Here is a 24,731-nt window from a genome sequence, read left to right on the forward strand (position 1 = left end):
AGATTAATTCAAAGCTTTTCTTCCATAGTCATTGTATAAGAACTGCTTATCTAGCATGAAGCCCGAACATACTGTAACATGGTATAGAAAAATACTAGAACTTTTTTACCTTGCAAGTCGGATATAAATCATTAGAAAATAAACCCTCAGTGTTCCCCTGTATGATGTCATTGGCCTACAGAGGTACAATATGGAACAAAAAAGTTTATTATATATCCAGTATCAGCAATAGGGTTATGTACATGAAACTTTAAAGAAATGACCACATTTCAGCTCTGTCGGGTTCCATTATTAAAATGACATCTTATAAAATACCCTAAACTAAAGGTAGAAATAGTTGTACCTCACACATTCTCCCTGTCCGCCTCACTAGATCACCTTTTTCCTGTGTTGTTTTTTTATGGAAGCACCATTGAAGAGTTATCTCCTGAGGTGACCATCACTCTCCACGGCACAAGAAGAATGGCAGCCATAGTCACCTTGGGACTGCATACTGTGGCTGCTAGGCAGAAGAATCAGTCAGTAAATTGTAATAAAGAAAAAAAGTTAAAGAAAAATGAATTATGAAGGACTGGGATAATTTACTCAGATGATATAGCCAGAACTGTCCTCTAAATGAAGATGCCTCTGTTGACCCTTGGCATCCATCCACATACGAGGCTTCAGTCATTCTCATATAACATTGATAGCAAACTCTTTAGAAAGGCATCAGTATTCTGAGAAGGCTTCAGGCAATTTTGGAAAACAGAAGTCTGGCAATGTTTCCAGGACGATTCCTCAGGGGCTGAAACAAACACAGAAAATTGTTTGTAGGAATGAATGCAATGCCGTCCTTCCGGGCTGTCTCTTCTATCTTTTAATCACACGTAATTGCTCTTGCTTGTGGCCTTTACAATAAAAGGTTACAGTAGTTTGCAACTAAAATAAGTTGTCACACTCTTCAAATCAGACAGTGACGGTGAGAGAAGAATAACTACCCAACATAACTGCTAGGACCCCAGTAACTAAGTCTCTTTAGACTGAGTTTTAAAGGGATACTCCGCCCCTAGACATCTTATCCCCTATCCAAAGGATAGGGGATAAGATGACTGATGGCGGGGGTCCCGCCGCTGGGGACCCCTGCGATCTCCCTGCTGCACCCAGCATTCATCACGCCCCCTCCCATAGACTTGCATTGAGGGGGCGCGACCGTGACGTCACGAGCTTCTGGCCCACATATCGCCAGTCATCCAGAACAGAGCGAAGTTCGCTCCGTGCACCAGATGTCTGGGCTGCGGCATCCAAGATTGTGGGGGTGTCGCCGCTGGATCAGACTTCTTATCCCTATCCTTTAGAAAAGGGATAAGATGTCTAGGGGTGGAGTATCCCTTTAAATATGAATGGTAACTATAACCACATGGCTGTTGCATTCATGGCCCTGGTGTCTGGGGGGCCCAGAGGACTCTGCACCATGAAAAGACAGCAGTTTCATAAATGGCCCATGGTAGCCAGGTATCCCTAATGCAGATTTTCCATTGGTGCCCACGAGGAGCTACAAGTTACATTATATTCTCTAGGTACTGGGTACCAGGGGGTCCTACCAATCCACTCTGTCCATAGTGTAAGGCTGGGGCTACAAACTCAATCATGTATTGTGCATTTGAATAATATATCTATAGATGCTATTGAACTGATATATGACAAAAAAAAGTGCCATTTTATCTTCTATATATGCCCTAGTAGAGAAGCCATTTCCCCTTTTCACAATACTGTGTGGCTGTAAGGCTCTTTATACACTGCATTCACTGGCTTCTTTTGGAGGCATACACTTATCAAAACCTGTCCAGAGGGAAAGTTGCTGAGTTGCCCATAGCAACCAATCACATCGCTTCTTTCCTTTTTGAAAAGGCCTCTGAGAAATGAAAGAAGCGATCTGATTGGTTGCTATGGGCAGCTCAGCAATTTTTCCTCTGGACAGGTTTTGATAAATCTCCCCCTTAGAATGTATATGTCTGAATGAACATGTCATGAATACCGTGACATCCATTATCCATAGGATCATTTGGAAAACACACACACAGTAATGGTTCACGTCATTTGGGGTGGCCTTCTATATAAGTCTGCATCCACAAGTTTTCCATGCTATTCCTTTGTTTCAGGAATAGGCAGAAACATCCTGCAGACAACAACTACTGTGAGTAACATTACCTCCTGTTTACTTTTCTCATTTATTCCAGGGTCTAGTGTTCCTAGGGAACCTGTCATCATGTTGTGCTGGCTGAACCTTGAGTCATTGGGGTGGTCCCCAGTGGCTTTTTCTTGCCCCCACTGCCTTGATCTCTCCCTATACCCAAACAATGAGGCTGGGTTCACACTGCAGAAACCCAAAGTAGAGACTCCAAAGCCGCCTGGCGTTGACACAAGCAGTCGTCACTAGAGCAGTGCCCATTGCTGATTCCCATCGATGGCCATGTATGTCGCGCAGTATTCCACTGAAACACTGAACAAGTTCATTCTTGTGACGGTGTAAATTCCATAATGTGCACTGTTCCACGGAATCTCAGTGACAGCACCAGGATTTCAGAATGAAATTTCCATAGTGTGAACCCAGCATCAAAGATCTATCAATCAAAACTGGTGGGAGGAGAAGAAGCCACAAGAGACCGTCCTGATGACTTGTGGCTTAGGCAGAATGAGGGTATAATGATTGGCTGAACAGGTAGTTACTGTCCACGTGGCAAGACACAGGAACGAGGAAGAAGAGGACCGCAGACGTGACCAGATGCACATGGAATTGGTGGGTGGAGCCAGCTGGATATGTATATTTATTTGTTATTTTCCCTGCAGCCCGACCAATATATACAAAATCCCTGCTCAGAAACCCATTAATATACATCATATCTAGAATAAGGGGGCTGTATAACATTAAAATAAATAAATACCTAGGATTACTGTAATGCAGGGAAAGGCTGAGAAAATGTAAAGTGAAAAATACTATGCACAGAGATAGATAGATAAATAGATAGATAGAATGATCACATTGTGAAGTACCGTAGTTAAAAGGGATTATCCTTGAAGGACATTTATTTTTTATATTTTTTTATATATATTTTTTTTTATGTAACACTCAAGGAAATATTTCTCAGAGCCAACTCACACTTATATATCAGATGATATTGTATGTATAAACAAGATTGAATTACTGGCCAAGCAACACTATAGTTGGCATGCTAGTCACATCTATCCCTATGGGAATCCTTCCCAGAATTTTTGCATGAATAACAATAACTAGAGAATCTAAGGAGAAATAGGACACATGCAGCACAGAGCATTAGACACTCAATTACCGCTTACACTATGGAACCTTGCAATCCTAATAATGCTAATGATTTTTTTTGTAGTATATATATATATATATATATATATATATATATATATATATAATTTCAGGCAAGCAGCAGTGGGTGTTTTCTTTTTGTACTTTTTGTTGTTCAAAGCTTCCATTGTATTTCATTGTAGTGCAGCACAATAGGTGAATTATAAATCAATTTCACAATTTTCTTCTATAAGCTATATGCAAAAATACATTATCGATTTTAGTATCAAAATGTACATAAATGCCATCAAAGGAAGTCACATTCAACACCACAAGAGAGAGAAAAGTCCTATTGTAGAATCCATAGAATCACACTGGGTCTCGTGGTGGAGATGGGTCATATGGTGATGGAGCTGGAAGCTTCATCTTCTAATGCACAGCTATAAGCAATAGGGAGCGGGGAGATTGGGCGCTCGGCGAAAGTGTTCCATCGCCAAATTCAAAGTCATTTAGAAAAATGATTATTGTGTATAGCACAGCACTATTTTTCAAAGGTGCCTAAAACTGCAGAGATACACTTTAAAACGGCACTGATCAAATAGTAGATAAAGACCGAATAGCAGACATCCTAGTGTGGACCAGAAGATCTTGATGTTAGGTCACAAAGCTGTTCTGCTGGCGTATCCACAGGTTTATGTGTCAGTGTGCATATCGCCAACCATTACTCTTGTAATGCTCATTGATAAATGGATGTGTATGTCTTGACCATTGTAAGTTGATGTGTGTCTCGCATGGTTCTTGACAGCTAATAAATAAGCTCATTTATTTCAGGGTCTAGTGTCCCTAGGGAACCTGTCATCTTGTTGTGCTGGCTAAACCTTGAGTCATTGGGGTGGTCCCCAGTGGCTTTTTCTTGCCCCCCCCCCCCCCCCGCCTTGATCTTTCCCTATACCCAAACAATGAGGCTGGGTTCACACTGCAGAAACCCTGCACGGAAATATCCTGAGTAGAGACTCCAAAGCCGTCTGGCGTTGACACAAGCAGTCATCACTAGAGCAGTGCACATTGCTAATTCCCATCGATGGCCATGTATGTCGTGCACTATTCCCCTGAAACAATGAACAAGTTCATTCTTGTGGCAGTGTAAGACGGGACCAGATTCATGTGAATTATACACTAGTAGGGTATTTGATTTTGGCTGAATGCTTGTTCGTTCAACAGCTCGCTCTCCTGATTTTGATAGCTTTGGCTGTGGGTGTTCTCTAATTGGGAAGGGGGGGGGGGAGCTTCTGCCAGACTACTTGGATGTTGGTCAATTTTACCAAGAATTAAAGGGTCAGGTAATTGGCTTGGCTCATAAAAAAAAAAAAGGATCAGGCAGTTAAAGGATCAGGCATTTGGCTTTTCTCACTGAGAACAAAAGGATCAGGCAGCCTGATGATTTAACTCAAGAGGTCTTCGTTCACATTAGACAGGTGACCGCTCCCACTAAAATCAATAGGGTCAGCCAACTTTGTGTATGGGAACCTTTAGTTATAACATTTGTTGGCCTAAATATTTATCTGCAATCTAGAAGACAATAGAAAACTACTTTTAAAGGGATTATCTAACATTTTTTTGCATTCTGCCTGGGCTGCCACAAGAAAAATGATAAACTTTAAAGTTAATCTGTCATATACCACAAAAAAGGTATACGATACCCAGTAAATAATCCTGATCATGTGCATATGATTTTAATATGCCTAGCATATATTTTTCTTACAAACATCTTTTATCTGTTTCTTACTTGGTTTGTCATTCTGTGCTTTGAAAGGGGTATGTTCTCACTCTGCATGACTCGTCTTCTTTCCTGAGTGCTGTTTTTTTTTATCCAATCACTGCAGGCTGCTCTGCAACCCTCTCCTCTCTGCTGCAGTCTGATAGGACAGGAGTGAGCCCAGAGGAGTGCTAGTCCCACCTTCATTTAATGGACTTTGTCCATGCCTATGGACAAAGGTGATGCTAAAGCCAGACAGGATTATGTTCTGGATGGTATGGGGTGTTTTTTTTTTTTTTTATAAGCCATGAATCCTATAAAAAGGAAATAAAATTTTCTTATGAAGTAGATTAGAAAGGTTAATGTTTTAAAGTGTGCAACATATAAAAACTATTAGACTTATGGGGTATTCCAGGATTTTTTATTTGACTATGCTACAGGGGCTGTAAAGTTAGTGTAGTCCATAATATAGTGTCTGTACCTGTGTGTGACGGTTTTCTCACAATTCATATGTGATTTTAGCCTCAAAATGTATTTTTACCAGCATACAAAATGACTGTTGTTTCAGATTTTTCCCAGGTTGCAATGCGGCCGAGACCTTACTCACTAGTCAGCTGATGACAGGGAGCCTGTCTGCTTCAATGGGTGGAGCGATCACTTGGTGGGAGAGAGATCAATCTGCAACTAATTCAACAGCTGTAGGCACCCTGATTGAAAACCACGGGTCTTTTGAATGGATGCAGCTCATTTATGTTTCATTGAGTGGGGTGGCTGATGTGTGGGAGGGAGGAAAATTTAATTGTGGGATTTTTTGTCAAAAAATGAAAAGTCAAACAGGAAATACCAGTTCACAAAAAGCTAGCCACAGTGTTATGGTAATCTCACAACATAGCCATTTAGCCCCAAGATAAGTGCAGATCCTTCCTAAGCATGTCTATTACTGTCTGGCAAGTACATACTAAAATCACCTTATGGTGGGTAACCCCTTTAACTTCTTCGGCTCCCCGATGCCACTGGAATCGGTCATCTGTCCTCTAGCCCAAGTCTTTATTTGGCTGCTAGGTACCAACATGTAACAGTGCGCAAAGCTAATTGCCGGCAACAAAGATGTCCCTGCCCAGCTGGTGATAGGCTGAGTGGCAGTGTCAAGTAATGCGCCTGGCCTTCTTTCTGGTGCCCAGGTCCATTACATTACTCTGCCGCTCAGCCTATCACCGGTCACGGCGGGACATCACTACGGCGAGTCGGGTCCCACAACCCAGAAAAAGGGCGAGGCCAGAGGATGGGAGACCGATTCCAGTAGCACCGGGGGAGGTGAGTTAAAGTATATTATTATTTTGCAAAAATAACAATAATTTTTTATTACTGGATAACCCCTTTTAGGTGGCAGTGCCTCCCCTTACCTACTGAGCACCTGTTTTCCAAATGGTATGTCCACCCGTTTTCTAAGAAGATTCTACGAAAAATATTAATAAATTAAATTAATTATATTTAATACAATAAAAATAAGTCCCATACGGATGTGGCAGCAAACAACACAAGATTAAACAGAAATGCATAATAATATACCAAATGGATACGATACAATACACAGCCTTGAGAGCAATGTCAATCTGTATTACTACATAGAGACACCATGTAATAAATCTTTAGTACCAGAAAGTGTAAAAGTGCGAAGGCAAAAGTTCACATAATATCTATCTCTACCACATCACGTATGACATTTGGAGATGAGCGAATCAAAGCTGATGAACCCGAATTCTTACGAATGTCATGAAATATTCGATTCACAATGAATGTGAATATCGCTGCGATTCTATCACGCAAATTGCTTCATTAAACTTCATTTACTGCAGTCCAGTCTCCAGGGCATCTAAAATGGGGGATCCACATGTCAGTACATGGGGCAAGGAACGCTGGGAAGATGGGAAGGCAAGGCGGGAAGGGAAGTAGCCAGTCACCCCTGTGATGTCACAGCCATATATATTAGGCAGCCATTTTGCAGCTCGTCATTTCATTCATTTCACTGCAGAGAGATAAGACGGACATCACTGTGTGCGTTACACAGAAAAGATTGTTGCTGCAGTGTTTCACCTCTTAGTCACCTCAGCCTTCTGTAGGACACAGAGCACAGCGTTTTTGCACAGAAATTAATTCTTACTGCAACGGTTAACCCCTCAGTCACTGTGAACAGTATTGTATTACAAAGAGGGGCAGAGAGCTGTGTGTTGCCTCAGCGGCAGAAACGTTTTCACAGGAGGGAGAAATAATTTTTTAGGGCAAATCTGTGTCTTTGTTACACAACAACTGATCTGCTACTTATACTAGTCTGTAGACTGTATAATCCATACCCAGCAGTCCATTCCTAATAGTATTTGAGAGAGAGTCTTTTTTCAATTTTGGGTTTAGCATACTGTAGCGCATTTTTCTGCCTTCATAAGTGCATACCACATAGCTACATCTAAGTGGTGTACTATTTTGTACCTGTTAATCTGTCAAGGGCCTACATACTGTGAAAGGGCAGCCAAAAGTAATCACTGTATGGTGTTTTACTGTATGGTGTTTTTTAAGTGTACTGTAACGCATTTTTCTGCCCTGTTTGTTCCACCACAAATGGTCTGCTGTCTGTAGACGGTATAATACATACCCAGCAGTCCATTCCTAATAGTCTGTGAAAGAGTGAAATTTTGTGTTTTGTACACAGCTACCGTGTGCTGCAGCACTGTTGTGTACTGCTGGTGTTGTGCAAAATTAAATTTTTGAAGCTTACTGTATCGCATTTTTCTGCCCTCATAAGTGCATACTACATTCCTACAGCTAAGTAGTGTACAATTTTATACCTGTTAATCTGTCAAGGGCCTATATACTCTGAAAGGACAGCCAAAAGTAATCACCAGCTGGTGTTTTACTCAAATACGTTTCTTAGGCGTACTGTAGCGCATTTGTCTGCCCTCATAAGTGCATACTACATAACTACATCTAAGTAGTGGTCTATTTTAAACCTGTTAATCTGTCAAGGGCCTAGATACTGTGAAAGTCCAGGCAAAAGTACTCTCCGTCTGGTGTTTTTACTCAAATAATTTAAGTGTACTATAGCACATTTTTCTGCACCAATAAGTGCATACCACATACGTACATCAAAGTAGTGTACTATTTTGTACCTGTTAATCTTTCAAGGGCCTAGATACTGTGAAAGTCCAGGCAAAAGTACTCACCGGCTGGTGTTGTACTCAGATATGTTTTTAAGTGTACTGTAGCGCATTTTTCTGCCCTCATAAGTGCATACCACATACCTACATCTAAGTAGTGTACTATTTTGTACCTGTTAATCTGTCAAGGGCCTAGATACTGTGAAAGTCCAGGCCAAAGTATTCACCGGCTGGTGTTTTACTAAAATGGTTTTCTTTAAGCATACTGTACGGCATTTTTCTGCCCTCATAAGAGCATACCACATACCTACATCTAAGTGATGTACTATTTTGTACCTGTTAATCTGTCAAGGGCCTAGATACTGTGAAAGTACAGGCAAAAGTAATCACTGGCTGGTGTTTTACTAAAGTAAAAGCGCATTTTTCTGCCCTCATAAGTGCATACCACATACCTACATCTAAGTAGTGTACTATTTTGTACCTGTTAATCTGTCAAGGGCCTAGATACTGTGAAAGTCCAGGCCAAAGTATTCACCAGCTGGTGTTTTACTAAAATACGTTTTTTTAAGCATACTGTACCGCATTTTTCTTCCCTCATAAGTGCATACCACATACATAAATCAAAGTAGTGTACTATTTTGTACCTGTTAATCTTTCAAGGGCCTAGATACTGTGAAAGTCCAGGCAAAAGTATTCACCGGCTGGTGTTGTACTCATATATGTTTTTAAGTGTACTGTAGCGCATTTTTCTGCCCTCATAAGTGCATACTACATACGTACATTTAAGTAGTGTACTATTTTGTACCGGTTAATCTGCCAAGGGCCTAGATACTGTGAAAGGACAGTCAAAAGTACACGCCTGCTGCTGTTCTAGAGAAATACTGTTTTAAGCGTAGTGAAGGGTATTGCAGAGGCCTAAATTTGTCCGGCAGAGGATGCAGCAGACTAGGGGTGAGTGGCAGCAGGAGTCGCAGCGAGAGGCCTGAGCTCCCGGTATCAGCTAGTGGTTGTGTCTTGACCAGCAACCCATCTGCCGTCATCGATTGGTTAACAAGGTCATCCCCTTCATCACAAGTAACATCTGATACCCCCAGTCAACAGTCGGTGGGTTCCTCAAACACAACGCTCAGTTGGCATGGCCTGGGAGCAGTCCCTGTCCTCCCATTGCCTCTGTCATATGCTGTTCCCTCCCCTAAAGAAGTATCTTATGCTGTGGGTTCAGCTCCACTATTCAGTGAGGACGATCTAATACAGGACAGTCAGCAGCTACTGCCCAGCCAGGAAGTGGAAGAGACATCTGCCACTTCCCTTGCTAGGCGGGCAAGTAGTGATGAGGAGAGTGACATGGGAGGCGCTGTTGCCAGGGTTCAGGGTCCTCAAGCAGACACTGCTGAGGAACTTGAGGAGGACATCAGTGACGTGCAGACACTTGTTTATGATGATGAAGCCGATCACAATTGGGAACCGGGTGCAGAAGGGGCTTCATCATCATCAGGAGAAGAGGGTTGCAGGTTGCCCGTGAGGCAGCAGCTGAGCCAGGATTTCCAACCACCAATGCCTGATGTATCAGAGTAGATTGACCATGGTGCCACACAAACACTTCACAAATATGGACAGTACCAAACATATTTAAGGCGCTGCTCTCCAGTTACAAACATTCTTCTGCATCAGACCTTTTTTACCCAGCTTTATCACCGGGAACTGGTATTGCCACCCACCGCACCACTCAGTCACCGGGTCACTTTCAGGACTCCTGATGCTGCTGCTGCCACCTCCAGGCTGGCTCATTCAGTCACTATATGGTCTCTTCTCATGCTTCAGCCAACTCCACGCTGTGCCATTCAGACACTATATGGTCTTTTCATGCTTCAGCCACCTCCAGGCTGTGCCATGCAGTCACTATATGGTCTCTTCATGCTGCCACAAACTCCAGGGTGTGACATTCAACCACTATAAGGTCTCCTCATGCTTCAGCCACCTCCAGACTGTGCCATTCAGCCACTATATGGTTTCTTCATGCTGCCACAAACTCCAGGCTGTGCCATTTAGCCACTATATGGTCTCCTCATGCTTCAGACAACTCCAGGCTGTGCCATTTAGACATTATATCGGTCTCTTCATGCTTCAGTTACCTCCAGGCTGTGCAATTCAGACACTATATGGTCTCGTCATGCTTCAGACACCTCCAAGCTGTGCCATTCAGCCACTATATGGTCTTCTCATGCTTCAGCTACCTCTAGGCTGTGCTATTCAGCCACTATAGGGTCTCCTTATGATTCAGCCACCTCCAGTCTGTGTCATTCAGCCAATATATGGCTTACTGATGCTGCTGGGCCTGGGCCTAAACATTTTGATGGTAGCACTAGCTACCATAAATCTTCAATTGAGATTTCAAAATTCATCTTTTAATCTTAAGGATTGTGCTTCTGCCAGCTCCAGGCTGTGTCATTTAGCAACTATATGGTCTCCTCATGCTGCCAACACCACCACGCTGTGTTATTTAACCACTATATAGTCTCCTCATGCTTCAGTCACCTCCAGGCTGTGCCATTCAGACACTATATGGTCTCCTCATACTTCAGCTACCTCCAGGCTGTGCCATTCAGACACTATATGGTCTCCTCATGCTTCAGCCAACTCCAAGCAGTCATTCAGCCACTATTTGGTTTCCTCATCCTGATGCCACCTCCAGGCTCTGTCATTGTGCTGCCATGTGACATGTGACTCCTTGTTATATTTGGTCGTTTGTACCCACACGCCGGGCCCTGGACACCAAAACTTGGGAGTTAAAATTTCAGTTACAAAATCCTCAATTTCAATTTCAAAATCTTAAATTTCTATTTCAAAATCTTAAATTTCAATGGTCTCCTCATGCTTCTGCCAACTCCAGGCTGTGCCATTCAGACACTAAATGGTCTCCTCATGCTTTAGCCACCTCCAGGCTGTGTAATTCAGCCAATATATGGTTTACTGATGCCGCTGGGCCTGGGCCTTTGCCTAAAAATTTTTATGGTAGCACTAGCTACAAAACGGAAAGGTGGAGGAGTTTGTCTTTATGTGAAATTAAGTCTGAAGGCCACACTGCGGGAGGATATTGTCACGATGCCGGCTGGCAGGTAGTGGATCCTCTGTGCCAGAGAGGGATGGCGAGGACCGCGCTAGTGGACCGGTTCTAAGCCACTACAGGTTTTCACCAGAGCCCGCCGCAAAGCGGGATGGTCTTGCTGCGGCGGTAGTGACCAGGTCGTATCCACTAGCAACGGCTCACCTCTCTGGCTGCTGAAGATGCTGAAGATAGGCGCGGTACAAGGGAGTAGGCAGAAGCAAGGTCGGACGTAGCAGAAGGTCGGGGGCAGGCGGCAAGGATCGTAGTCAGGGGCAACGGCAGGAGGTCAGGAACACGGACTAGGAACAGACAAGGGAACGCTTTCACTAGGCACAAGTGCAACAAGATCCGGCAAGGGAGTGCAGGGGAAGTGAGGTGATATAGGGAAGTGCACAGGTGGGAGCCAATTAAGCTAATTGGGAAGATTGGGCCAGGCACCATCATTGGTGCACTGGCCCTTTAAATCGCAGAGACCCGGCGCGCGCGCGCCCTAGGGAGCGGGGCCGCGCGCGCCGGGACAGGACCGAGGGAGAGCGAGTCAGGTACGGGGGCCGGGGTGCGCATCGCGAGCGGGCGCTATCCGCATCGCGAATCGCATCCCGGCTGAAGGCGGGACCGCAGCGCACCCGGTCAGTGGATCTGACCGGGGCGCTGCAACAACGAAGATGAGGCGAGCGCTCCGGGGAGGAACGGGGACCCGGAGCGCTCGGCGTAACAGTACCCCCCCCCTTGGGTCTCCCCCTCTTCTTGGGGCCAAAGAACCTGAGGAAAAAAAACTCAATTTTTCCGTGATGAGGTCCGATGCAAATTAGGAGGGGTTCTGTGTGGAAACGTACGAGACAGTCCAATCTTTTATTGTAAAAACAATAGATGTAGAGGGGTCTGGCGAGACTGGTCACAGGAACGTAGAACCTGTTGATGAGAGAGGCCAAAAAAAATTTTCCTGCAGATCCGGAATCCAAGAAGAGCATAGTAGGGAAGGAGAAGGTAGAGGCAGATATCCGCACAGGCACAGTAAGGCGTGGAGAAGCAGAGTTGACATCAAGAACTGTGTCGCCTTTGTGCGGAGTCAGCGTACGTCTTTCCAGGCGGGGAGGACGGATAGGACAATCCTTCAGGAAGTGTTCGGTACCGGCATAGTACAGGCAAAGATTCTCCATGCGGCGTCGTGTCCTCTCTTGAGGTGTCAAGCGAGACCGGTCAACTTGCATAGCCTCCACGGCGGGAGGCACAGGAACGGTTTGCAGAGGACCAGAGGAGAGAGGAGCCGGGGAGAAAAAACGCCTCGTGCGAACAAAGTCCATATCCAGGCGGAGCTCCAGACGCCATCCGGAAAAACGCATGTCAATGCGAGTGGCAAGATGAATGAGTTCATGCAGGTTAGCAGGAGTCTCTCGTGCGGCCAGAACATCTTTAATGTTGCTGGATAGGCCTTTTTTAAAGGTCGCGCAGAGAGCCTCACTATTCCAGGACAACTCGGAAGCAAGAGCACGGAACTGAATGGCGTACTCGCCAACGGAAGAAACACCCTGGGCCAGGTTCAGCAGGGCAGTCTCGGCAGAAGAAGCTCGGGCAGGCTCCTCGAAGACACCACGGACCTCAGCGAAGAAGGACTGGACTGTGGCTGTGGCAGGATCATTGCGGTCCCAGAGTGGTGTGGCCCCAGACAAGGCCTTTCCAGAAAGGAGACCACGGCAGAGTCTAAAGTCCTCATCAAATTTGTCCGGCAGAGACAAGCAGGGGTTAGGAGCGGCCGGTTGCTGCGGAGGAGTTGCAGGAGCCGGCGGAGGAGATGGTTGTTGCAGTTGCAGCTGCTGTAACTGTGACTCCAGTTGCTGTGTCACGGTGGACAAGTATGCCAGCTGGTGATTTTGTTGGGTGATCATCGTGGAAATGTTGGCAAGACTTGACAGCGGCACCTCAGCGGAATCCATGGCCGGACGCTGCGGAGGAGTTGCAGGAGACGGCGGAGGAGATGGTTGTTGCAGTTGCAGCTGCAGTGTCAGTGGCAGCAGCTGCTGTAACTGTGAGTTCAGTTGCTGTTCCACGGAGGACAAGTATGCCAGCTGGTGATTTTGTTGGGTGATCATCGTAAAAATGTCGGCAAGACTTGACAGCGGCACCTCAGCGGAATCCATGGCCGGATCTACTGTCACGATGCCGGCTGGCAGGTAGTGGATCCTCTGTGCCAGAGAGGGATGGCGAGGACCGCGCTAGTGGACCGGTTCTAAGCCACTACAGGTTTTCACCAGAGCCCGCCGCAAAGCGGGATGGTCTTGCTGCGGCGGTAGTGACCAGGTCGTATCCACTAGCAACGGCTCACCTCTCTGGCTGCTGAAGATGCTGAAGATAGGCGCGGTACAAGGGAGTAGGCAGAAGCAAGGTCGGACGTAGCAGAAGGTCGGGGGCAGGCGGCAAGGATCGTAGTCAGGGGCAACGGCAGGAGGTCAGGAACACGGACTAGGAACAGACAAGGGAACGCTTTCACTAGGCACAAGTGCAACAAGATCCGGCAAGGGAGTGCAGGGGAAGTGAGGTGATATAGGGAAGTGCACAGGTGGGAGCCAATTAAGCTAATTGGGAAGATTGGGCCAGGCACCATCATTGGTGCACTGGCCCTTTAAATCGCAGAGACCCGGCGCGCGCGCGCCCTAGGGAGCGGGGCCGTGCGCGCCGGGACAGGACCGAGGGAGAGCGAGTCAGGTACGGGGGCCGGGGTGCGCATCGCGAGCGGGCGCTATCCGCATCGCGAATCGCATCCCGGCTGAAGGCGGGACCGCAGCGCACCCGGTCAGTGGATCTGACCGGGGCGCTGCAACAACGAAGATGAGGCGAGCGCTCCGGGGAGGAACGGGGACCCGGAGCGCTCGGCGTAACAGATATATGGGAGGGAAACAATAACGTGGAGTCATTATGGGTAGAAATATATGGAGTTGAAAATAGAAAAATTGAAAATGAAAATAAAAAAATTCTGATAGTGGTTTGCTATAAGCCACCAAACATAATGGAAGAGCCAGAAGATCAATTACTGAGGCAAATAAACAAGGCAGCAAATCAGAATGAGGTGATAATAATGGGGGACTTTAACTATTCTGATATAAACTGGGAGACTGAGACCTGGGAATCTCATAAAGGAAACAGGTTTCTGACTACAGCTAAAGACAATTATCTGTCCCAAATGGTGCAGGGCCCAACCAGAGGGGGCGCTCTTCTAGACTTAATATTAACCAACAGACCTGACAGAGTAACTAATGTGCAAGTAGAAGGACACCTAGGAAATAGTGATAATAATATAATACATTATAGCTTGTTCTTCAATAAGGGAATCTCTCGAGGGGCCACAAAAACAATGAACTTTAGGAAGGCAGTTTGGTCAACTCAGAAAAGCCCTTAACAATATAAAATGGGATAATGTCCTCAAAAACAAGAATACTTAGGGATTGTGAATCCATAGTGTCTACTCATGCTGCTGCCAGCTCCAGGCTGTGTCATTCAGCCACTATATGGTCTCCTCATGCTGCCAACACCTCCACGCTGTGTCATTCAGCCACTATATGGTCTTCTCTTGCTTCAGCCACGTCCAAGCTGTGTCATTCATGGTCTCCTCATGCTGTCAACATCTCCAAGCTGTGTCATTCAGCCACTATACGGTGTCCTCATGCTGCCACCACCTCCACCTTGGGTCATTCAGCCACTATATGGTCTCCTAATGCTGCCAACACCTCCACGCTGTCATTCAGCCACTATATGGTCTTCTCATGCTGCCAACACCTCCACGCTGTGTCATTCAGCCACTATATGGTCTCCTCATGCTGCCAACACCTCCACGCTGTGCCATTCAGCCACTATATGGTCTCCTCATCCTGCCAACACCTCCACACTGTGTCAATCAGCCACTATATGGTGTCCTCATACTGATGCCACCTCCAGGCTCTGTCATTGTGCCGCTCTGTGGCAGTGATTCTAAAAGCGATGCCAGTAAGCTGCATGTTATTCTGAATAACAGTATTATTTCACTTCCCCAGCACACTCCATATGCGTGTTAGAACAAAGCAAAGTGTTCTACACCCCTATTGAGGCTCTCTGTAGCCTAGAAATAGCCGTTTTTAATATAGATTCACCGCAAATACCTAAAGGTCAAAGGAATCAGCGGAAAATATACGTCACAGACGCATTTACATGACGTCTGCTTTTTGCAGACCATAATATGGAGCTAATGGTATTAAAACTACATCATGATGTTATAAAACTACATCAACCAGCATGTCAGGAAAGCCAACAGATATCCAGCCATGCTTTGGGTACAATGCTCCAGGGCAGTATTGCTCAACCAGTATGCCTCCAGCTGTTGCAAAACTACAACTCCCAGCATGCCTGGACAGCCGTTGGCTGTCCGGGCAAGCTGGGAGTGTTAATTTTGCAACAGCTGGAGGCACTCTGGATGGCAAACACTGCTACAGGGCAAGAGCAGAGAAGCAGCAAAGACATGTATAAAGAAGACTTGACTGTGGAACAAGTGCAATAAATGTCGCTGCTACCATGGTCATTGGTTCCTTACAGTTGGTTGGGACCTTGTAGTATATAAGCTCTGAGTCTGGAATTATGCTGTTCCGCTGGATTTAGGGGAATTATTTAGGTCCAGCAGTCATTCAGGATTAACAGGATTTAGATTTGGTAGACTCACGGTTAGTAAGCTGCTGAATTGGTAGGCTTCAGGCCTAGTTTTGTCTTGTAGATTTGCACGGATCTCCTCTCTCTCTGCTAGTCCGAAACCAAGAGAGTGAGGATTGGTTAACAGCTCCCTTATATGGAGAGGGGCAGGCTTAGAGCTTATTGGTTCCCACCAGCTGTCAGTACTTTCACAAAGCATTATGGTACATCATGTGACCACATCACGTGCCCTGGAAGGTCCTTAAGCTTAACCTAACCTTAGACTTAGTGATCATGTGACCTAAGGTCCTGAAAGTACTTTACACATAATAAAATATATACATTTTACATACATCAAACACGATAAAATGAAAGAAGGAAGAGGTGACAAGGGGTTATCCCACCAGGAAGATCCAACATAGGAACTCTGACTTTGGGGACTTAGCACACAAGGTACGGTACAAGGTACAGTACCGGGACACCACATATGCCATTCAGGTAACTTAGGTAAGACCCCCCCCCCCCTCCTATAGCAGTTACAGGGGTTGCCGCCGGTGGTTAGATAGGACACCCAGGAAACTTGTCAGGGCAGCCTGTGAATATAGCAAGGGACAAAACATGTTGGGCAGGGAGTATGAAGTGGAGTCAAGAACTTAACCTCCATATGCAGGTGGCAGCCCCTTTAAACTGCCTGGGTCCAGAGATAACTCAGATACAGGCCAGTTCACCAATTAGGTACTGCAGTCAATAGTGACCATGGCATCTAAGCTAACAAATGTGGACAACCCCCTCTGTCACCCTTTTAGCTCCCTGCAACACAATTACTAGTTGTTGCATATTTTAAAGGGGTACTCTGGTATATAACTTCTCATCCCTTGTGCACAGGATAGGGGATAACTGTCCGATTGTGGGGGTTCGACTGCTGGGACCACCACAATATCCTGCCCGGCACCTCGGCTCTCCTTATGCACGAAGCGACCACGGTACACGCTTATGTACCTTCAGCTCTTCCATATAGATGTATGGAGGGGGCGTGTTGACCAGAGTGCTGGGTGGGAGATTGCGGAGGGTCCCAGTGGTCTTTCACTCGCAATCAGACACATATCGCCTATCCACAGGATTGGGTGATAAGAGTTCCCCATTAAGTCCACACATTTGGACAGAAAATCTGCAGCATTTTCATCCCATGTGGATGTTTTTAAGGAGGTACTCCACCCCTAGACATCTTATCCCCTATCCAAAGGATAGGGAATAAGGTGACTAATCGCCGAGGTCCCACCGCTGGAAACCCTTGCGATGTCTCTGGCAGCACCCCGTGTCAACGGCTACACAGAGCAAACTTTGCTCTGTGTCTGATAACGGGCAATACAGGGGCTGGAGTATTGTGACATCATGACCCCACCCCTTGTGACATCACATCCCGCCCCCCCAATACAGGTATTTGGGAGGGGGTGTGACGGCCGCCATGCCCCTCCCATAGACTTGTATTGAGGGGCGAGGCGTGACAACACGAGGGTGCGTGGCCATCACGTCACAATACTCCATCCCCTCCATCCCCTGTATCTCCTTTGACTGAAGTTTGCTCTGTGCAGCAGATGACATGGGGTGCTGCAGGAGAGATCGCGAGGGTTCCCAGCGGCGGGACCCCCATGATTAGACATCTTATTCTCTATTCTTTGGATAGGGGATAAAATGTCTAGGGGTGGAGTACCCCTTTAAACACTTGGGGGGAGTTTACACATGGCATTTTGCTGCAGTTTTTAAAGCCTTTGCTTTTTTCAATAAAACTCTATTAGGCTAGGTTTCTACTTGGGGTTTTTTTTTTACACTTAAAAAAATGCCAGCAAAATGCCAGAAAAACTGTTTTTTTCCTATGTTTTGGCAGTTTTTCTGGCGTTTTTGCCTATGAGTGGATATTGCATTTTTTGCCCCTTTGGCGTTTTTTTACTAAATTTGTTGGGTAAAAAAAATAAAAAATAAAAAGATGCTGTAGGGATGGGAAAAAATGTATTTAACAAAATTTTAATTTTTTATAGCGAAATTTTAATAATTTTCTTATAATGTGTGTGTGTTTCACTTTTTTTTCTCTATTTTTTTAATTTTTTAGGTACTACTACTACTCCCAGCATGGAACAGACTGTTCCTTGATGGGAATAGAAGTATCTGTACTAAAAGAAAGATCGCCCCGGGTGTCACTCCTAACACCCAATGCGATCTTCCTATTTATTGCAGAGATGTGGAGCTGCTCTATACAGGGCTCACATCTCTGCTCTGTACTCCGGCCGGCCAAAGATGTGAATAGATATTCGCCTCACTCATTCATATTTTCCGCCCAGAGTGGGGATTGGCCGGATGGTTGCAGCTCTCAGTGGGAAATATGAATGAGTGACGTTCTATTCATATTACTGTTCCAGCCGGAGTATAGTGCAGAGATGTGAGCGCTGTACAGAACCGCTCCGCATCTCTGCAATATATAAGACGATCGCATCGGGTGTCAGGAGTGACACCTGCTGTGATCTGTCCTTAACTGCAGGTACTACTACTCCCAACATGGAGCACACTCTGCTCCATGCTGGGAGCTGTAGTACCTGCATTAATAGACAGATCGCAGTGAGTGTCTCTTCTGACACCCGATGCGATCGTCCTGTATAATGTATAGATGTGGGCGGCCGCTCTTCTATGGTCCCCTGCACTGATGTATATATACACCTATTTATATTTCCCACAGAAAGTTGTGATTGGCTGGAACCATCTGGCCAATCACAGCTCTCTGCGGGAAATATGAATAGGTGTATATATAGGGCAGTGCAGGGACCATAGAAAAGCGGCCGGCTGCATCTATTCATTATACAGGAGGATCGAAACAGACCAGGGGCGATTTGTCATTTAGTACAGGAACTACTACTCCCATCATGGAACAGTGTGTTCCATGCTTGGAGTAGTAGTACTACCTAAAAAATGTTTAAGAAAAAAAAAAGTGAAAAACACAGACACTAAATTTGTACTATTGTCGGCTACATTTTTAGTGCCCTGCCCGCACACATAAATTGATCCCTGTTTAAAAGTTAATAAAAAATGTGTTAAAAAATAAATACATTTCGTTAAATAAAATGTTTTCCCATCACTACTGTATCTTTTTTATTATTCTTTTATGGTACCCTACGAAATTTTATTTAAAAAGGTATCTCCATCACTTTTTTGATCGCTAAAGTCCAAATAAGAATAAAAAAACGCCGGCAAAAACGCCAAAGTTAAAACCCTTTGTTCACTCCCATAGACTTCTATGGAAGGAAAAAGCCAAGGAGCCAAAAATAGCTGAAAAACGCCAAAAGGATATAAAAAAACAAACAAAAAAAAAACAAAAAACACCAAACTGAAAAACATATGGCATTTTTCAGTTCCCTATTGACTTGCAGCTAGCATCTGGCCAGAGCTTTTTTTCACAAAAAAACAACCGCCATGCGGCAGAATGGGTGTTTTTATTGGCGTTTTTGCCACACAAAAAAGTGGAAACCTAGCCTCAAACATAAAAATCCACCTGATTCAGCTAAGATAGATGACCAAATTCTCTTAAATATATATATACATACTTTATGGACACAGTATACACATTTAACACAATATTCACACATTTTATTTAAAATTCTGGGATACTGATATGATATCTGCTTATCTCTGTGCATTCAAGGCCTCCTCTTCAAAGACACATAATTCGAGTATTTATGGCCTTGGAGAACCGACAATCTGTTTTTCTTCTTCATTCCCATATTTTCAGGTGTTGGATGTGAATTTATTTATTTTGATTTATTAACCTAGTGAGCGCCTGAGCGTACATTCATCAATATCATTAGCGGCTGCCATATCAGCAAACAGAATTTAATACAGTATAATTAGGCGGCTGATATACAGTAATACCACTTGTCTGGACAATATATGGCGGTTGTTTAATTTTCTTTGCAGTGAAGGGTGCCCCCAAGTGGCCTATTTTAAATAGTGCAATGATGAATCCTATCCATTTCACATGATACCTTTTTTTCTCTAGGAGTTTATTTAGGAACTTATGTTATTCTTTAGATACAATTATTAAATGTCAAATATTGGATCTATACAAGTACTAGGATATTTGGGTTGTGTCAATGTTACACCGATTGAATTGTTTACTTGCACAGACTGATAGCCTGAGGAGCTACAAAGGAAAACATTTTTGTGGCCCTTCAATTATATAAAGAAGGCACTTATTGGCCAAGTGTTTTTCAAACAGTGTTGCAAAACTACACCTCCCAGCATGCTCAGACAGCCAAAGGCATAAAAGGGGACTTTGTCGCAATTTCAAAATAGGTAACTTTGGCAAAAGTGACTGTGACATGCAGTTCTTCATTCTTGACTATGAAGTGGATGAGATTTATTAACTGTGTTGTTTTTAAAAAGGCACAAAACAATTGCAAAAACCTTTAAAAAAAAGTCTTAGAAAAATGACATCCTACAGCAAGTCCTGAGGTGATTTTTCATTTGTGCAAAATTTATCAAGGCCTTGCGCCGTTTTGATAAATTTGGCGCACATTAAGCCAAAACAGGCTGTGAAGTGGCTGTAACAGACACATGTTAATAAAAAAAAATTTTGGTAATGTTCCAGGCTCAGCAGTATCAGTAAACTGTATAGTGGCTGAATGACACAGCCTGGAGCTCGTGGCAGCATGAAGAGACAATAAAGCTTCACAATCCCAAAGATTAAAAGATGAATTTTAAATTTTTAATTGAAGATTTATGGTAGCTAGTGCTACCATAAAACATTTTTAGGTAATGTCTCAGGCTCAGCAGCATCAGTAAACAATATAGTGGCTGAAAAACACAGACTGGAGGTGGCTGAAGCATCAGAAGACCATATAGTGGCTGATTAACACAGCCTGGAGTTGGCGGCAGCATGAGTAGAACATATAGTGGCTGAATGGCACAGCCTGAAGTTGGCAGAATGAGTAGAACATTTAGTTACTGAATGGCCCAGCCTGGAGTTGGCGGCAGATGAGAATACCATATAGTGGTTGAGTGGCACAGCCTGGAGTTGGCTGAAGCATGAGGAGACCAAATAGTGGCTGAATGGGACAACCTGGAGTTGGCGGCAGCATGAGTAGAACATATAGTGGCTGAATGGCACAGCCTGGAGTTGGCGGCAGCATGAGTAGAACATATAGTGGCTGAATGGCACAGCCTGGAGTTGGTGGCAGCATGAGTAGAACACATAGTGGCTGAATGGTACAGCCTGGAGTTGGCGGCAGCATGAAGAGAACATATTGTGGCTGAGTGGCACAGCCTGGAGTTGACGGTAGATGAGGAGACCATATAGTGGATGAATGACAAAGCCTGTAGTTGGCAGCAGCATGAGTAGAACATATAGTGGCTGAATGACACAGCCTGGAGTTGGCAGCAACATGAGTAGAAAATATAGTGGCTGAATGGCACAGCCTGGAGTTGGCTGCAACATGAGTAGAAAATATAGTGGCTGAATGGCACAGCCTGGAGTTGGCGGCAGCATGAGTAGAACATATAGTGGCTGAATGGTACAGCCTGCAGTTGGCTAAAGCATGAGGAGACCATATAGTGGCTGAATGGCACAGCCTGGAGTTGGCTGAAGCATGAGAAGACCATATAGTGGCTGAGTGACACAGCCTGGAGTTGGCGGCAGCATGAATAGAACATACAGTGGCTGAATAGCACAGCCTGGAGTTGGCAGAAGATGAGGAGACCATATCGTGGCTGAATGAAACAGCCTGGAGTTGGCGGCAGCATGTACAGAACATATGGTGGCTGAATGGCACAGCCAGGAGTTGGTGGCAGATGAGGAGACCATATAGTGGCTGAGTGGCACAGCCTGGAGTTGGCTGAAGCATGAGGAGACCATATAGTGTCTGAATGGCACAGCCTGGGGTTGACGGCAGCTTGAGTAGAATATATAGTGGCTGAATAGCACATCCTGGAGTTGTCGGCAGGTGAGGAGACCATATAGTGGCTGAATGGCACAGGCTGGAGTTGGCGGCAGCATAAGTAGAACACATAGTGGCTGAATGGCACAGCTCGGAGTTGTTGGCAGATGAAGAGACCATATAGTGGCTGAATGGCACAGCCTGGAGTTGGCTGAAGCATGAGGAGACCATATAGTGGCTAAATGGCACAGCCTGGAGTTGGGAGCAGCATGAGTAGAACATATAGCGGCTGAATGGCACAGGCTGGAGTTGGTAGCAGATGAGGAGACCATATAGTGGCTGAATGGCACAGCCTGGAGTTGGAGGCAGCATGAGTAGAACCTATAGTGGCTGAATGGCACAGCCTGGAGTTGGCGGCAGATGAGGAGACCATATAGTGGCTGAATGGCACAGCCTGAAGTTGGCTGAAGCATGAGGAGACCATATAGTGGCTAAATGGCACAGCCCGGAGTTGGCAGCAGCATGAGTAGAACATATAGTGGCTGAATGGCACAGGTTGGAGTTGGCGGCAGATGAGGAGACCATATAGTGGCTGAATGGCACAGCCTGGAGTTGGAGGCAGCATGAGTAGAACCTATAGTGGCTGAATGGCACAGCCTGGAGTTGGCGGCAGATGAGGAGACCATATAGTGGCTGAATGGCACAGCCTGGAGTTGGCTGAAGCATGAGGAGACCATATAGTGGCTAAATGGCACAGCCTGGAGTTGGCAGCAGCATGAGTAGAACATATAGTGGCTGAATGGCACAGGTTGGAGTTGGCGGCAGATGAGGAGACCATATAGTGGCTGAATGGCACAGCCAGGAGTTGGTGGCAGATGAGGAGACCATATAGTGGCTGAGTGGCACAGCCTGGAGTTGGCTGAAGCATGAGGAGACCATATAGTGTCTGAATGGCACAGCCTGGGGTTGACGGCAGCTTGAGTAGAATATATAGTGGCTGAATAGCACATCCTGGAGTTGTCGGCAGGTGAGGAGACCATATAGTGGCTGAATGGCACAGCCTGGAGTTGGCGGCAGCATGAGTAGAACACATAGTGGCTGAATGGCACAGCTCGGAGTTGTTGGCAGATGAGGAGACCATATAGTGGCTGAATGGCACAGCCTGGAGTTGGCTGAAGCATGAGGAGACCATATAGTGGCTAAATGGCACAGCCTGGAGTTGGCAGCAGCATGAGTAGAACATATAGCGGCTGAATGGCACAGGCTGGAGTTGGCAGCAGATGAGGAGACCATATAGTGGCTGAATGGCACAGCCTGGAGTTGGAGGCAGCATGAGTAGAACCTATAGTGGCTGAATGGCACAGCCTGGAGTTGGCGGCAGATGAGGAGACCATATAGTGGCTGAATGGCACAGCCTGGAGTTGGCTGAAGCATGAGGAGACCATATAGTGGCTAAATGGCACAGCATGGAGTTGGCAGCAGCATGAGTAGAACATATAGTGGCTGAATGGCACAGGTTGGAGTTGGCGGCCGATGAGGAGACCATATAGTGGCTGAATGGCACAGCCTGGAGTTGGCGGCAGCATGAGTAGACCATATAGTGGCTGAATGGCCCAGCCTAGAGTTGGCGGCAGATGTGGAGAGCATTTAGTGGCTGAATGACAAAGCCTGGAGTTGGCTGAAGCATGAGGAGACCATATAGTGGCTGAATGGCACAGCCTGGAGTTGGCTGAAGCATGAGTAGAACACATAGTGGCTGAATGGCACAGCCTGTATTCGGCGGCAGATGAGGAGACCATATAGTGGCTTAACGGCACAGCCTGGAGTTGGCAGCAGCATGAGTAGAACATATCGTGGCTGAATGGCTCAGCCTGGAGTTGGCGGCAGCATGAGTAGAAAATATAGTGTCTGAATGGCACAGCCTGGAGTTGGAGGCAGTGCTCTGTGCACTGGGGACAAGCAGGGCTCTGTGCACTGATGACAAGCAGGGATCTGTACACTGAGGACAAGCAGGGCTCTGCACTGAGAACAAGCAGGGCTCTGTACACTCAGGACAAGCAGGGCTCTGTACACTGAAGACAAGTAGGGCTCTGTGCAGTGAGGACAGGCAGGGTTCTGTACACTGAGGACAAGCAGGACTATGTACATTGAGGACAAGCAGGGCTCTGTACATTGAGGACAAACAGGGCTCCGTGAGATGAGGACAAGCATGGCTCTGTACACTGGGGACAAGCAGGGCTCTGTACACTGAGGACAAGCAGGGTTCTGTACACCGAGGACAAGCTAGGTTCTGTATCCTAGGTACAAGCAGAGCTCTGTGCACTGATGACAAGCAGGGCTGTGTGCACTGAGGACAAGCAGGGCTCTGTGAGCTGAGGAAAAGCAGGGTTCTGTACACTGAGGACAAGCGGGGTTCTGGATCCTGAGGACAAGCAGGGCTCTATGCACTGAGGACAAGCAGGGCTCTGTGCGCTGAGGACAAGCAGGGCTCTGTACACTGAGGACAAGCAGGGCTCTGTACATTGAGGACAAACAGGGCTCTGCACACTGAGGACAAGCAGGGCTCTGTACACTGAGGACAAGCAGGGATCTGTACACTGAGGACAAGCAGGGCTCTGCACTGAGGACAAGCAGGGCTCTGTACACTGAGGACAAGCAGGGCTCTGCACTGAGGACAAGAAGGGCTCTGTACACTGAGGACAAGCAGGGCTCTGTACACTGAGGACAAGCAGGGCTCTGTACACTGAGGACAAGCAGGGCTCTGTACACTGAGGACAAGCAGGGCTCTGTGCAGCGAGGACAAGCAGGGCTCTGTACACTGAGGACAAGCAGGGCTCTGCACTGAGGACAAGCAGGG

General features: G+C 46.0%; 1 long non-coding RNA gene across 1 annotated transcript; it reads right to left on the reverse strand.

The window, feature by feature from the left end:
- Positions 1-232: 232 nt before the first annotated feature.
- On the reverse strand, positions 233-16,079 carry LOC130272523 (uncharacterized). The gene is made up of 4 exons (XR_008843591.1): positions 15,991-16,079; positions 6,455-6,507; positions 5,082-5,365; positions 233-784 (listed from the first exon to the last, which is right to left on the reverse strand). It is a non-coding gene; the product is annotated as an uncharacterized LOC130272523 (long non-coding RNA).
- Positions 16,080-24,731: the final 8,652 nt, after the last annotated feature.

The sequence above is a fragment of the Hyla sarda genome, chromosome 5 (assembly GCF_029499605.1).
Source record: "Hyla sarda isolate aHylSar1 chromosome 5, aHylSar1.hap1, whole genome shotgun sequence".
Lineage (NCBI taxonomy): Eukaryota > Metazoa > Chordata > Amphibia > Anura > Hylidae > Hyla > Hyla sarda.